Raw genomic sequence first — 17,492 nt, 5'->3', positions numbered from 1 at the left:
TCTATACATTACCTAATAAAAGTACCGAAAAAAAGACTATTGTATACATATTTTATAACGACGGTTGGCATTCGCGACTCCGACCCGACGGCAGATTTAATTTGAGATTGCGCTGCGGATGGCTGTTCGGAAACTTTCCCTATATTCACATGCATTAGCTGCTATTACAACGAGTTTTTGTTATATACATATAACAACATCATTTCTCTTATTCACCAATAAGACAGGCAGATGTGCGATAGTTCATACTTTACACCAGTTGTGTTAATAGTCTTAATCGATAGGATTGCACTTATGAGCTAACGTCGGAGGAATTACCAACGCTATCCACGACCAGCATTCAAGATTTCGTGCACAATAATCGTAGGAAAATGATACATATAATGTTTAAAATCCATCACACTCTACCTCTGAAGAAGTAAATCTTTTGTAAACCACATCAGAATATAAGATCAGTTAAGGTATGTGTATAGCTTTAACAGTCTGAGTTGTAAAATGTTAGATTTTACAGTTCAAGTTTCCAAAGTTGTGATACATTGGCGTATCTCGTGTCATTCACACGTAATTTGAGGATGTGTCTAAGAGAGGTAGAAAAAGTATTTCTTTTACACCGTTTTGGGCTATTTTAAGGCAGCGTTGAAGTGGGTATGCCTAGACTACTGAATATAAGATCTATCTGACAGGTAGCCGGTACTAAACGGTGAATGGTGCTTAGTAGATAAAGCGTTGAATTTTCATTTAGTTGTTTCTTCTGCAGGACAATTTTATTTTGTAACTAGCAATTGCATGCGACTTCGTGTGCATAGAATAATGCCTTCTGATAGAATATGGGTGTATTTTTTCGATTATAGTACATCAGCTATCTGCCAGTAAAAATCCCGTCAAAAGTTGGTCCCGCTATCTCGGACGCTCGATTTTAATCAACTTATCACGTAATATATCAACTTATCAATAACACTAAATGAATCACTTAGTAATGATTTGCTTGACTTTGGGAACCCATATCACATGGCTCCTCCGACTCATAACATCAGGCTTTCCAAAGCCTTTCTTTCGTACTTATACTTATGAACCTGAATAGTTTCCGAGATACCTAAGACATAATACAATTATAAATAGTTTTATTTTATATTCTCATTGTCTCATCTTATTAAGGCTAATTCTTTGTAGCCTCGTAGCTTCGTAGCGTCGTAGCATTATTACTCGTAGACGGCTACGGAATGACAGAGATGGGCATTGGAACAAACATTTTATTGGAATAGTTTTTGTTATAGCCTAGAAATAAATGGGCCTAAATGTAACGTAACGCTTTGTCTGAAGGGTAAACAGTGTACTTACGTTATATTATTATTTTTATTACAAAAGAAATTGTTGAAAATGGGCTATATTTTGAAGTACACATACTAATATAAAATGTACGTGTATTTGGAAAATTTAAATTGTAAATATTTTGTGTTATAGAATATATCTATTGTACTTGTTGTAGAAACCCATTAGCATTATATATTATTTACCTACACATAAAAATATAGTAGCGTGCTAGACTTAGTACTCGCCAATCGCGTTTACGAAAAGAAAAAAACGAGTTAGTAGTCTGCGTATGTACCAATCAAATATTACATGATTAGAACTACTTATGAAAAAGAAATAGTATTACGGAATATGGCACCCGAACACGCCAACAAGAAACAAAACATTTTTACGAATGCGTGGATACAAATCACGGCACATACGAACATAAATACTACGGCAGAGGATAATGTAGAAAGGTGGTAATAAGATCTAGCGACATTGTCGCCGAGTGGCAAACATTACAAATCCCCTCAGGCATGCAAGGGAGCTTCATAAAATATAATAAGAGCACGCGAGCCCCCGCTGGAAACAGGTCAGCCAACTGAACGATACGAAATAGCCTGCTTTACCCATTCCTACAAGGTTTGTTTTTATTTGTGCCCGCAAATAAATTAGATTTACTATACATGCTACATCTGGAGGCTTTCTTCGCAATTCCCAGCTTTCACTAAAATGGTTTTATATGTTAATAATGTAATGACGCAAGAACTTTATGAACAGCAAAATCTCTATGATTTATCTTGAATATCTGCCGTACCTAATATAATTTTACGACGCCGGCTGGTTATGTGTGTACGAGAATTGATGTGCCAGAAATCCATTTCATGCGAAAATTATCCAAGTAGTCATCTGCCAACGATGAGGTGAAACGTCTAACTTTACCAAATATGTAAATGGTAACATTGGAAACAGAGATGATGGAGTTTACGACATGGGGCCGGCCAAACCGACTCGTACAATTCCGAAGAAATACTTTTCTGATTACAATCTCAGTACGAATTATCACATCAGACTTTATTAACTCGACCACAACAACAAGTTAATCGGAATCGAGCCGTATAAGTCTTCTCATTATTTTCCCTTATCAATGTACGTACGCAGATAAAGTTCCAAGTTATTCTCTTGGACGACATTTTTATGTCGTAAGAATAGGGAAATAACGAACTCATAAATGGGAGTCGGACGATAAACAAGCCATAGCCTGTGAGATAAGAGTCTGTTCTCTCTGCGCAGTAATGTGACTGCGAAAACGCGGATAATAACTATACTACCTGCTTTACATACGAACAGCATACGAGTGCCGAGGGCCCTCTGGGCGTTCGATACATGACGTCATAAATTACTTAGATTAGCCTCTTATTTGGCCTCCAGTTGATTTTATTTTCCTGGTGTTTATACAACTGAGTTTGCGGTTATTTTCTTTAGCGAATATTTTTAGCCTTAAACATTTTTTCATTTTCACAAGAAGCAAACGAATTTATTTCCGTATAAAGACGATGGACGACTAACCTGCGAGTTGAACGAATGTTGTTTATAGCCTCAAGCGGTTCAGCAAGACATGCATTTCTACTTACCCTTTGTGAGACAAAACTGTGCTGTCTCTGGCAACACATACAAACGAATACACAATGTGTACGAACTACAAACATTCAGGGACCCTTCCCTAGAAAGTTGTCTCGCATCGATTCCACATAGTTGACAGTATAACTAAAGTAATTATTGTGTAGAAGTAACCCCAACATCTGGACACGAATAGCGTAAGTTTCAAGTGAACACGGATCCAAAGATGTCAAGAGTTGAATTTCAAAGGAACTCCCGTTTCCTTCGTGAAACTAACAAAAACATAATTCCAGGGAAGAAATGTGGAGGATTCTAACATTTCACAGTACTTTTTAATAAGTACATATCTGTGTAAACATGGCTGTTGTGAGGTTTAGGAACGGTCGCCTGTCGCTGACATCTGACCCGTAGGTGACATTCAGGTAGCAGGATCTATATTCGGCGGTCAGATACCGGATCCTCCTTGAAAACATCACACGTCCACCTACCCACAAAACGTGGATATTCCAATATTATTTTCTGGAGTGCGGCTATGTAAATTGAGTTTAGAATGAAAGATAAGCCAGATTCTACCTGAAAAGTAGGACTTCGTCAATCGTATCGTATATCGCGTCAAACATGAAGGTTTTCGTTGTTCTTTCCTTCTTAGTACTTTCCCCAAAATTCTTGCTCGCCCATAAACCTACGAGAATATTGTTTAAATTAAACTCACATTTCTAGGGATGCCTTCTAAAACGGCTGTTTTGTGTTCATATATGTTTACTTTGTATATTTCAGCGCAGCACTACATAATCCTGTATGTACGCTAAGTATGGCGTGCATTTTTATTAGATCAGGGACATTTTGTATTCCTAAACAGTTCGCCAGCTTTGGTCTGTCCGGACGAAGGCATTTGGCTGACTTTTGTATTTTCCTCAAGACAAATAACATGTTTCATCTGATAAGGGGCTGTCGTCGGCTCGTCTGTCTACGGAACCAATCGCCTTGTGGACGTTCCTTGTTTTTCCATCTTGTTTTTATTGCGAAAGCTTGAGCATTTACTTTTTGAAAGCCTATTAGCGCCCTGATGTATTTGTAATAACGTAGGATTTCAAAATAATGACCATATCTACATGATGAAATACATGAATACCGAGTTACGTTTTTATTTTCTTAAAACTAGGCAAAAGTCGTAAGTCAAGATTTATTTAGTCCGGTATTCAAGAAAACTAGTAAGTACTTGTAGTCTCGGTGAGCGATAGAAGAGACGCGTGCTTATTGGCACAATAAAATGGGCATGAAATTCAAATAGTGTGAGGTGAGAGGTGTACGAGCATTCCTGTAAGCAGAGAGTGAGTGAGCGCTGCACGTAATCGCTGCCCGGCTGCGGCTGCATTATGAATTTGTACTCTTTTGTCCGCAGTTTTTAATTCTACCGGTAAAATGTATTGTTCATGGAACAAAAGTCTCTAGTGTCATTGTTGTTGGCCAAAGTTCATTTAAATTCCGTGCCCGTGAGAGGGAACAGTAGCAAATATGAATTCCTTTGCTCCTATTGTCAAACTGCTTTTGCTCGCTTTGGTATAATGCTTTTGAAAGCCACATTGTGTTTTATATACATGTACGAACACAACTCTATTTGAATCTTTTTTAGTAAACAAAGAAACAGAATGTGATGTAACCGGGTGGAATTAGCGTGTTTTTGTGAAATAAACTTGAACATAAAGGCTAAGCTGCTGGCCAGGAAGTGTGCTGTTGACGGCCGACTCCATTTACCTGGCTCACTTGCATGTGCTTGACGTGAATAATTCAAAACGTTGTACTAATTAAAATTGCAAAATGAAACAAGACGTAGACACTTAGAAGGAATTTCCAGTGTTAAGCAGTTGTAAGCTGATAAAAATGTGTTTGTAACAATGTAATAATATAGTGGTACATATGTGGCGCAGTGGTAATCGAAGCATTGCAAAGTTTCGATGGTTGGCAAAGAAAAAGGAATGACCGCTGCGCACTGGCTCCGGTCCAGATCCGTCGCTTTTCATCACGTTTTACAGGCGTCGCAACAAGTTATGGGCCTCTTTTTGGATACTCTCCCCATCATACTTGAGGAATAGCGTGCAATACGGGATATTATCAATTCGACATTACTTCGCCGTATTTCATTTCGTTTCGTAAAAAAACTGTTTTCTTGGGTTGTGTAACATTGACATAGCTTTTAGTAGACTTGTAAATGCTGTAATTATAAAGTGAATGAAGACACCGATGAACACAATATGAACAAGTACTAATTAGTATTATAATTAAAAAAGCATTTTATACTCTGAAGAAACAATACAGAGAAAAAATTTACATAATTTCCATCGTACCATGTACCAGTACTGAGCCGAGGAATAATTTGATTCATGTAATTATTACAGTCAATTTTCATCATTTCTTGGTTTAAATGGCGGGTTGCGGAGCCGAAGTAATTTTGTCCGGGCCAACAGAAGTTGAAAAAGGAAAATTACACAATTTGCTAATGGCCACGGTACGAATAATAATTTGTTGCGCGGTTTTTATTACTAGAGAAAGATATTAATGTGAATTGAAATTTATATTTACGACTTATGATTGAGTTACGGAGCGGCGATCGGGGAATATATTGGGTCCCTTTTTATGCTCGTCGATCAAGTATGAAATGTTTTCGGTTAATGCCAGTTCAGTAAGTATCAGATGAGTTTGTTAGAAAGCGACATTATGAAATTGAACGTAATACTGAAATACTCTTTTAATCGATTAGAAGATTATTATTATTTATGTGCCGTGCTGAATAGGTCTTCGCAACATTTTTTTATCTCGTAAATACTCGTAAATGTCACAAAAGTCTAGATAAGAATGCCTCGTATAGCAAAGTTTCTATTTAGTAGTTCAGTAACTGTCGTAAAAGACCTAGCACCAACAAACGGAGTCTCCATCGACACTAACACAGTTGCACAAAAAACTTTACCATTCAATGTTGGTTAAAATAAAAACGAGGTAAAGTTCGCGGAAATTTTCCCACTGTCAACAATGGCCGCTTCAAACAGAGGGGACTTTGGAAAAAAATGCAATGTAATTAAACTGGGCGAAATACAAAATACAAGCAGTTTTTAAGGAAGTCCGACCGTTGTTGCCTTTCTACATCCCGTGAACTTGGACCATGCTCTGTCGAATAAATAACATTTCATGGCTCTGAGTGTGGTTGTTATTTGTAACAAAATTATGTTCCAAGAAGATCTCTTGGAAGAAAGGCGGGATTAAAAAATCCCGCAGAATTACTTTTTTACAATGAGCATGTTAGGCACAGAGGAAAATGAAATGGAACATTTCGGTTGATAAGTAGTTCAGTCAACCAAATAAATTTTCTGCGGTTTATTCCTTTTTTCAGGATACTACTTTGTCTCTAGATTTTAGAAGTTAAATTAACCGCCACAGAGACATTTAATGATTACTTAAACTATTCCTTAGTAACGATTTTGTTCCAAAAACAATTGCTAAGGATTGTGTTAAATAACCATTAAATGACTCTGAGTGGCAGATAGATCGTAAATATTACAAATAAATAATACCCAAGCCACATGTCATGTCATCAAGTAATAATGATACTTTATTAGAACAATTCCCGGAGTCATCCAAGAGAGTTCAATTTGGCAGATCCGTAACGAAAGCGGTTAAGGCTTTTGAGGTCAGTCGAGTTGTATAAACGTCCAATTCGGCGGCAAATTTACAACTTTTTCTCACTTCCCTGTCTCAAATCGAGGCAGTAAACTGGGAAGCAATCTCGTCCCGACTACAGAGTTATTTCGCAGAATATTGCGGAGCGAGACTAATAAAATGACAAATGGCTGGTGTTTGTGCACTAGAGAGCTGACATGAAGCAAGATGCATGCGGCGACATACTTTCCGAATGTATTTGCCAATAATTTGCATAATGCGGTCTTACTATCAATATTGGAGTATTGTGTTTCGATGTAGGCAATATTGATGTGTTCCGTCCAAGTTTCCATCGGGCGAGCACAATGGTAGTGTGTTCAATGTAACTGATATCTCAACGGGCTCGCTATGCTCAAATTCTTGAGTAGAAGTGCTCTTGCCGACAATATCGGCCGGCCTCTAGTCGACGTCTCGATTTCGCCTTAGCCGAAGGACATCGATACGTTCTACCTGTGGAACCCTAATCCAATCTGTCCGTGTCTGTATGTATGTTAACGTATATAGTGACTTGGGTGTAGTGTAGGTGTCATGTAGCCACTATCGAACCTCGTTTTTGATGTAGGTATGTATGTGTTATAAATTATGAACTTTGTGGATAATCCGGAAATATGATATAACATAGAACAAACACACATAAAGGAATAAGAGAAATATCGAATCACATCCGAGAAATAACACAATCGAATTATTCAGACTACAGAAGCGATTAACAAAGCTGAGTTCAATCACAGTTCCTTCGACCCTCGATTCCGTAAATAATTATGTCTTACATACATACGTCAGTCACAAAGAAAACGTGCCTAACCAATAAAACGAAACAACGAGGCTATCAGAAACAGACGCAAGCGTCACTGCCGCTCTGACATTGACAAATAAGCCATTCTGAAAAAGATCCCATTTTCCCCGAGACCCCTACCACGTACGACTATTAATAACAATTAAAGAAACGAAAATAGCGCCGAAATGCAAATTAATGATACGAATATTTCAAGGATACTTGTTATTATATTTTTGTCTTTATTAAACTGTCGCTACGTTCGCCGTGCCGCTTTTTTCAATTTACGTGGAGACACGATCAATTTTTCCAATCGTTTGTGATTATAGTTAATTTTCTTGAATTTCGATTTCGATTTCCATTTACCTTTTTCAATAATGGTCGTGTTTATTTAGTTACTTTTCAATATTCCGAGTTGTCAACATATTAATTAACCATTCTTGGAATAATTTCACCGCGCTAGTTATATGAAATCGGACAAAATGGTTACCCGCCGCCATATTAGTGGTTTTAAAATGTATTATTCGAACGTGGCGAAATGTAATTTCGTTCATATTGATACAATGTGTGAAGTTTATATTTTTATGGAGTGAACGTGAGGCTATGAAAACCGCATTCAAGGAACGAATGTTCGTTAAAATGGCTTAGCAATAAAGATTTTGTGACCGCTAATGTGTTTAATCTTGTATAGATCAGAAGTTAACGACACGTTCACGTAGTTCGGGGACATTTAACTCGGTATTTTCAATGAAATCGTTCGGCAATAAAATTTAAATCGAAATCAAAATACTAGGTTGGAGTAATGATTTTTACGATAGACTTGTTGGGTTGACTTTGTATTTATTTACTCACATTTAATTTATTAAAGTTTTACTTTTTCATAACGTTTTTTAATTACGAGATATTTACAACTCTTTGAGATACTTTTCCAAGAAATAAAATTAATCTACGGAAGCTCTCGTTTGACAACCTTATCTCTATCCTAGATGTAAACGTGACTTCTTCGAAACACAGACGCCATCAAAGGCGACTAACTAATGCACTCGGTAATCACACAGAGATATCATCGAGTTGCATGTGATTCGTGGAGAACTCGATATCAGATAACGTTTACGCAAATTCCTGTAGTAGGCGTACTGAATACGGAACTGAGCCAAACGGAAGCCGTATTACGAATTTAATCTCGCAGAAATGTGGTATCGTGGAAATTGCAGCAACAAAGCCTCTGTTTACGACAAACGTCTAGAAGCAATATTACCTAGGGGAAAAATTTAGAACAGCTGGATTATAATATTTTCTACATGAGTTTTAAATGAAAATCTTAGAGTTTCGTTGGTAAGAACTAGCGATCTTTTATACGTTTCGATGGTTCGATCGTTGCTTCAATGGCTTCTGTTTTGTGGTAATTCTAGTAGATTCAGTTCCAATATCGATTTCTTCTGGAAGTTATGTTGTTTTCGAGTTTTATTGTTCTCAGCGAAATTGATATTGGTTTTAGCTTCGATGGATATGTTAGGTAACCTACTCGATCTATTAGAATTATTCAAAAAATATGTTTTGATATAAAATATAGAAAGATCTAGAAATTATTGCACAATTCGTGAATGAAGGTTTTATCATGGTTGACATTTTTCAGTTGAAGGGTTTCAATAAATAGACGTTGCTGTTAGTTACGGTAATATGAGAAGCGGTGGAACAGGCACAGAGCAATAGCACGTTGCAGCATGAGAAGTTTTCCAATCTAACTTCATGGTACATCAGGAATTGCTCGCTTCTTACGTGCCGTTCTCAATGTAATTTTCTGTTTATAGGAACACCGACGTTCCACAGCTCAGCCTTCGATGGTTCTTGCATCGCACCGCCGAATAATTTCGGTAATGAATACTGTGTGAAGCTTTTAACATAAACTCTTTTAAGAATCCCTTAAAAGAGAGCTTTTAGCATGTTTTTTCAGTTTATTTCCGTAAGCTATTTAGAAGGCAGTCTAGTTAGAAGGTGCTTCCTACTATTTTAATGTAGCAAGATTAAAGGATGGGGTTATTCAGTGTGTCAAGTCGGCAAGTGAAATGTTCCGTATAAATAATCCCGAATAAAGCCTTCACACAAAACGGGCGACACAAGTGGGGGGAAGGAGAGATTTATCCTCTTGAATCTAATCTTGCGGATGGCGAAAAGAGCAGTTTCTACAAAAAAATTGTCTCAGTTGTCGCGTCTCGACCCGTCTCGCGACTGTATACATTGAGACAATCCCGCCGTCTGTGCTCAACTCATCTGCCGCTCTAGCGATGATGCCATCCGAGCGATCTTTAAAAACTCGTACAAAACGTAAATCTTATTTGTTGGAATCCGCACCGACACAAAAACTTTGTTTAGTTAAGACTACGACTTCATGCTATTTCTTCTTTACATTAGAATCTTTATGACTTTGGCACACTCATGAATTGCGTATTTAAGATGACTTAAAATCACGGACACATTTAATCTATCAATTCTTCCTTTGAACTTATCTGAGTTAAAGGGCCATTAAAAAGAATTTTCCCGTAAATTTTTAGATAATTAAGGAAGTTTTTTGTGCAGACTGTTTTTTATTTACCTTTAGGCACATTTTAACGGAATACTTTTCTCGCGAAGGAAAGGTACAGTCGGATGTAAAAAGGAGAGATAAATTACAACAATCAGAATTTAACACAGAAGAGTTTGACATTATTTTAAAAGGAAATTGGTGGTTTTCTTACTTCTATTGTCGAATAACACGTTCACAGTCACGATGTAGGTTCTCTAGTGGAATTGTTTCAGAGTTAATTTAAGATTAAAAGGAAATAAAGGTGGCCAGTGAGTTAACTCGCCCGAGGTGAACCAACTTTGTGATTAAGTGGACCACCCCACTCTCACACTAATTTTGTATGGATGCTCTCAACTCTGGATTAGTTTAACACTTTAACGGAAATATTTAATTTAAAACTTATTTATTTATTGTGGTTGTGTAGTCCGTTTATTACACGAAATTTTATTTTATGCCCAGGATAATAAGGTATAATAAAATTATACCAAGTTTCATCGAAATCGCTTCACTGCTCTCCTGCTATTGATCGTAGCGTGATGAAAAGTATACTATAACCTGCCCAGGAGTATAAAGAACAATTGTACCAAGTTTCGTTGAAACTGTCGAGTAGTTTTTGTTTCTATAAAGAACATACAGACAGACAGACAGACAGACAAAAATTTTTCTGATTGCATTTTTGGCGTCAGTATCGATCACTAATCACCCACTGATAGTTATTTTGGAAATACATTTCATGTACAGAATTGACCTCTCTACAGATACTCAATATAATACTCATACTTTATTGTTATGTGTACATAAAAACATTGGTATGTTAAACAATATTATTAACGATATAAAGTATGAAGTATTTAATAAATATTAACATTTTGGTATGATAATTACAGAGGAAGATATTTTCTTATGTTTCCATACTTTCTGTCTACTCACACGAGACACTAGTGTGTTTTTGGATCATTTTATATGATATTATTGTTATGTCTTATCCAATGTACCGATTGCAACATGTAAAAAATAAATGTAAAATGAGCACTGTACTGTACAGCGCACTACGTGTAAAAAACTGTAGTTACAGCATGTGAATAAATGTACACATTGTTTCTTACTTTTGTTTCCGAAATAGGTGAATATTAGCAAAATGAATAAACAGCAAATATAATTCATAACGAACATTAGCATTGGATTGAAAACACTCAATCCATCTATGTAGTGTTATATCTTTTCGAACGAGTGGCTTTGCGTCGACAACGGTTGATACTGAATTAAAATTGATGAGCGGGAATTTATTCAAGCATCTTGATTTCAACATAGACCATAAATCATGCTGCTTGTAAATGTTTTGTGTTCTCACAATTTGTAATGATGGACGAGAAAAGTATTTCTTCAAGGAGTTGGGTAAACGACTTTATTGATATCTAGGACCTGCTTTAGCGTTGAAATAAATTCGCTCGAGTTCTATTGTATTTTTGTCTCGAGTGTGAAATAGGACGTTTTTATTGTGTGACTAAAGATTACGACTATTTTCTAATGTTTCTAGGCAATTTTTGTCAGAATCAGTACCACTTGAATCCTTAAACTGTGACTTTGTTTTCCCGTCACTCCCAAATCGGCAAGAAATCATACAACAACGCATTATACGTACGCATCAATGTTTCTATTTGTCACATCCATTTTGCTTGAAAGTAGAACCCTTGAGGAATAAAAATAACTTTTTGTTTGACGAAATCCATGTGAGTGACGACCGGGGCAAAAGCCTATTATAGGTGAAGCGGTAAGAAACACAAGTGCTACATACGACATCTGTGTAAACACACACGCACATAGAAGAGCAAACGTAATCACAATACCTTAAGTAAGGCGTTAAGCAATTTAATAGTTTCTCGAAAGTTGTGCAAGTTAAACGAAGCTTCTCTTTGTGTTTTACCAAGTTAATCTGTTTTAACCTTTAATTCTAGATAAGCATCTCGTGTGTTAACAGTTGGAATGTTCGAGACAGGGCTGCCGATACGTAGTTCCGTAAGTTTGGCCGGTTCTTAGGGCGAGTCGACGTCGAGAGTCAGATTTATTTAGTCACGTAACCCGCGCTCGGTCCGAACTCGCTTCTTTCGCGTACTTTCTAATCCGCTATCAAACTAACTTTTTTATTACTTGGTAACTAGTAAACAACGGTGCAGGAACATTTGTTCCTGTAACATGAGTGGAATTTTCTCATGTTGTTTGTAGGAATGTTGGTACTGGAAGGTTTTTAGTAAAATTACTCCTTTTTAATTTTATTTGAAAGAAAATAAAAATAATTATAATAATTTCACACAACTTTAATACAAAACGAAAGGTTTATAAAGTTTAAAGATCACCTGTTGGTGTGGGAACGTGTCTAAACTTCACTCTCGCTCCACAATCTCCTTTATTTATGACGCGATGAAAAATCTGTAGCTATCATCTATTCAATGAGTAAAAAGCCTCCTCGATAGACTGTAAATAGCGTCTAATCGCCATTGAAAATCGGGCCAGAAGAAAAAATACATGATTGAAAGTAATAACGTTTTCCATTTTAATCATGATTTTCCTAAGGGGAACGGTGAAAAATTGTGAAATCGAATCACGATTGCGGACGTGAGAAAGTAATCAAAATTTATTATTCTTCTCTTCAATGTCGGTGATGTTACTTACAAATCGAATATAAGATTCATTCTGTGTTTTACTTTTATATTTGTGCGTACGTAGCTGTGTGCTCTCGTGCAAAACTTTCGTATGGAAATAGCGGAACATTACTACACACGACTAATTTCGGTGGCGGAGTGGTGTTCCGTGTTTTCCTTGCAAACGTCCATACTATTCGGTTTTTCGTCTATTAACTATGCAAAGCTAATTTTCTTAACTGTAATTAGCAACAATTGTAAACACTAGACGCTGGATCTCACGAAATAGGTTCTTATTTTAAACAATTTATTATTAAAAAATTTACGTAACAATATAGGTACTTATATTTAATGTGCAAAATCTACCAAAACCTAAAGTCTAAACTAGTCCTTATGTAAACTCAAGACTAGTCCGACTAGATAATGACTTCTGCGAACAATAGAGAAAGTTGTGATCAACGTATTGTATACAAACTATTACGAAAGGTTTGATACGCAATCGGAGGAGGCTCATGAATAAAATTATGTAACTCGTCGAAATATTCAGCATTATCCGTCGCCGGTGTAGGGGCTGGCATTGCTCTACTGGGTGTAGTTACTTTCATTTTAACTTCCACAACGATGTGAAAATATTTCTCGAGGCGTTTATTGCTAGCCGGAGAGTTGCGGTGTGAACTGGAAGCCGGGATATAGTTATTCCGTTGAGTTATTATAACTACTGTATGTAACCTTCGCGAGTTATATTAATGCCGGTTCTGTTTTTACCTGCTTTCCTCTCTGAGAACGGGAAATGTTGAATCGCTTTATAGTAAATATTTTTATAGTTTGTTTACGTGAACTTATGTACAAGGGTTGGTTTGGGCAATTTGTTTTTATGTTGATTATAGTAGGCTGCAGTTTGTTCTAAATATTGGTAAAACACACTATTGTGAGTATGATAATTTCAAAGATACGAACACTTACTGATATTAAAGTAAATTCAAAGTAAGAGCTCTATTTCGTAAAATAAATGTTTATTTATTCTATACTACAAGTACCTAGTATTTACAAGAAATATAAAATAATAACATTGTTTGGAAAAATACAAACTGCAGCAGAGTTGTCATAGACAGAGAAAATGAAATATTTTATTTATATTGTAGTTGGACATCTTACTAGTACACTACATATCATTCCTATGTGGTGAGTATAATATAAACTAGTGGTCGCCTAGTGGTCGAAATTCGACCATATACGATTTAATTTACAATACCACTTAACATACGTTCAAGGATAATTTTTATTTAACTCAAACTCAAACAAACTCTTTTATAAAACTCTATTCATATGAGACGTCAGAATATCATCGCAATGTCTATTGATTTTGACGTTTTGTCAAATACGATCAGATACTATGCATGTGTGTGTAATGTTTTATTTATTGATTTAATGTACTTTATAAGCATTATTTTTGAAAAATATTAGCGTTGTTCACTTCTCCTACACATAAACTATAAGTGTACCAAATTTTATGCTCCTACGTCCGCGCAATTTTCGTAAAAAGCGGTCCAAAGTTTTTGCATCACGTATTAATATATAGATATTGTTTGTGAAGATGACGTTTCTAAAAATAAAAGTTTCTGTACCAAAACTCAACTTAAATATGAAAACAAACAAACAACTCACTAAGATGTATTATTATAATATTTTGTAAGTTAGGATTAGCTTCGACTCCTAACTAATTTGTCGAAAAGTTATAAGAAACTTTTAAAAGCAATGCTTGCTTATTGCCTACATCTTTGGCTGTAGATATACTTGAGGGTTTCAACATGCCCATTCAAGCATAGTACAACTTCGTTAGATTTAGATGCCATAATTTCCGAAAAACGAGGGATGAAAACTTTTATAGCTTCGAAAGCTTTTAACGCGGGATGGTGTATCGGGAATGCTATAATTTTAAAGTATGTTCCTCGTTCCCGCCCGAGGAAAGTTTTAGTGTGTTTTTTGTTTCTAAACTCACTGTTGTTCATAAGAAACAATTTCGATCCACAACAAGCCAGATTAATATTGTGAGAGTAAATAAAACACGACGCAAATGTACCACAATAAATAATGGCTTTGACTGAAAGAAATTGTATCGGTTGTAGATTGAAAATGTAGTAGTTGTACCCACTATAGTATCGATAGGTACTTCGTTATTATGCCGCCTCACTGGGCACCAAGTACTGAGCACAGCTTCGCTGGTAAGTACTGGATTCTCGACAAAAAATAGAAAAAATATTGCTGTTTCATTCAAAGCGTACCAACGTTGATTGTCGAGGAGATTCTTGTAAAGAAAAATCACCGGCAGACGTTGCAGTCACCATCCGAGCCCAACGCAGTTACCTACGTTTGTAAGAATATCTTGGAAGTAGGTTTCATAAAAATGATGTTACAAATATATCGGGTTCCAACTTGTTGTTGTTACTTTGTTTTGATCATTAAAACTTATAATCAGTGTTATCCGTAATTGAGAGGAATTTTCTCAAAGATAACAAGATAGAACTATTCTTAAAACTAAGTTTTAAGTCTTCTTGTTAAAGAATCCGTGAGCTTAATAAATAAGTATTTAGCACTAGTTCAAGTTGGAAAACTTTTAGTAAGTAAAGTAAGTACCTGTATAGCCGGGTATAATGAATAAAGGCAAAAGTTTTAATTTTAAATAATCACGTTTCTGTAATTTGTTCATACTGGACTTGCACAAAGTTGGCAATAGGAACGATATTGTCGATTGTTAAAAAGCACGAGGCGCCATTATCAGGATTTAAACCGCAATCGAGTTTATACACAAAGCGGCACGGCAAGCTTACTCGAAATTAAAATTCCACACTTAAGCCAAGTACTAAAACAGATTCGCGGCAACTTCGCCTTAATTCTCTTCGCGTGCCGACTTACCTACGTCCTAATTTATTGGAACAGTGGAACAAGGAAGAGTTCGATCGGTACAATAAATTTCAAATTTCATTATTTGAAGAGGAAGTCGCGAGTTGCCAATTGCAATTTGGTTTTCCGATCACGTCTCCATACTATTGGTGAGGATATTCGAGCCACCTGTGCCCGTACTCTATGAGGCTTTAAACGCGCCTCTGCTCTTTCGATAAACCGACTGTGAAATATTCGCGGTGTACGCCAGACGCCGCATTTCCTTATGAATGATACATGCCACACCGGTCGCGGCATTTTCTAGCTGCAAACGTTATCGAACCACTCGTATCTGGCAGTCAGTGCATAATTTCTAACTCCGCCGTGAAATCTGACTCGCTACCAAGTGTTCATATAACTTAATAACTTTGTGTAAAGCTCGCCAAGTTATTTGTCACCTCTGTGCGTCCGCAGGGCATAGTACCGCTTTGTAGTATTACACAGTTACAGGTAAATATGATAGCTTGTTAATAACTCCGTTTGCTTGGCTATTGTTTGCTCACCCACGTAATTGTATTAAACATTAATATCCAACATAATAACTTTACTCGTTTATAATTGGGAAATATTTTGTATCGCTAACTTTTCGACTCAAGTGACTAGACAGAGTTTTAACATAAATATTACTATGGTCTGCGTACTAGTGGTTGCGTAATGATGCCTTTCATATGGGTTGTTAAACTTGAATCACGTCATGATTATTTGTTTGTTGACTTTCATACAGGGCAAGACAAATAGCTAATCATACATCTTTCGTATTCAAAATATTAATCATTTTTTTTGTTATAAGTTTCTTCAAAATCTTGCTAGTTACGTTCCAATATATCATCAAACTGCTAGCTTCAGAAATGTGCCGAGAGCAGTATTAAAGTAATACAATGGCAGCTAATTCTGTGTATAGTTACGTAAAAACTTGGCGACGGCGGCGTGTGGTCGCGACCGTATCTCAAATTAAATCTCACCAACAAATCTTCGCGGGGGGATGAACCGCTGCGACCTCTACCATCAACCTTTTATATTCGCTTTGAATTTCCCGTAACTTTCTGTTTGAACTTCGTAATATACACTTGTATACTAGTACCTACAAATAGTTTTAAGCTGATGTTCAGACTTAACACAAACTTTAAGTAGACAGATAACTACCGTACCGAAGTTAATCTTTGAAGATTTACGAAGATACATTTTATGCTCTGAAACTGGATTTTTCTTCATCCTGTTTTATGTGTGGATATTTGCAGTCAGTGTACATGTTTTTACTAACATTTCTCGAGTAACTTAACACCTGTATGCACAATGAGGACAATGCACCTTCCTTTCATTATTCCTCATCACAACTCTCGCAGTGTTAATATCGCCGTGTCAGTGAAACAGTGTGAGTACCAGTAGTAGGGGCGCGTGCTCGCGTCCTGGCTGCCTGCGAATGTTCGGAGTCGCAATTTGTTCCCGTACAGCCTTAAAAATCCACATTTTATTGTTCCGCCTCTCATTTCTACTTGAACTGTGCTCGCTAGGGTCTCAATGAGCTCACCCATGCAAACTTTTCTTGTTTTATGTGGTATAATTACGTAATATCATTTTCTATATGCAAACACAACATAATTCTAAAATAATTAAATGTCTATGTTTGTTATAAATGGCGAGTGTCAATGAATAATTTATTTTAGATAAATATATGATGATACGCAACAAATTACACCCATGGGTGTGTACTGTGTACTGAATATACACGCAACGCAATTAGAATTTGAACGGTTTACAAACAAAACTTTAATTATTCGTCTATTGAGGTCAAAGAATTTTGGTGATAGAAGTTAATTAAACCATTTGTGAACCATCTAGCTGGAAACTTAATTTTGATGTTAATAAAGTCAGTTCGGAGAAATATAGAATTTTGATGATGATAAATCTCAATAAAGAATTGGTTTTGATAAACAAAATGCAGACTATTGAG

Source organism: Spodoptera frugiperda, chromosome 28 (genome assembly GCF_023101765.2).
Source record: "Spodoptera frugiperda isolate SF20-4 chromosome 28, AGI-APGP_CSIRO_Sfru_2.0, whole genome shotgun sequence".
NCBI classification, from domain to species: Eukaryota; Metazoa; Arthropoda; class Insecta; order Lepidoptera; family Noctuidae; genus Spodoptera; species Spodoptera frugiperda.
This window is presented reverse-complemented; position numbering follows the sequence as displayed.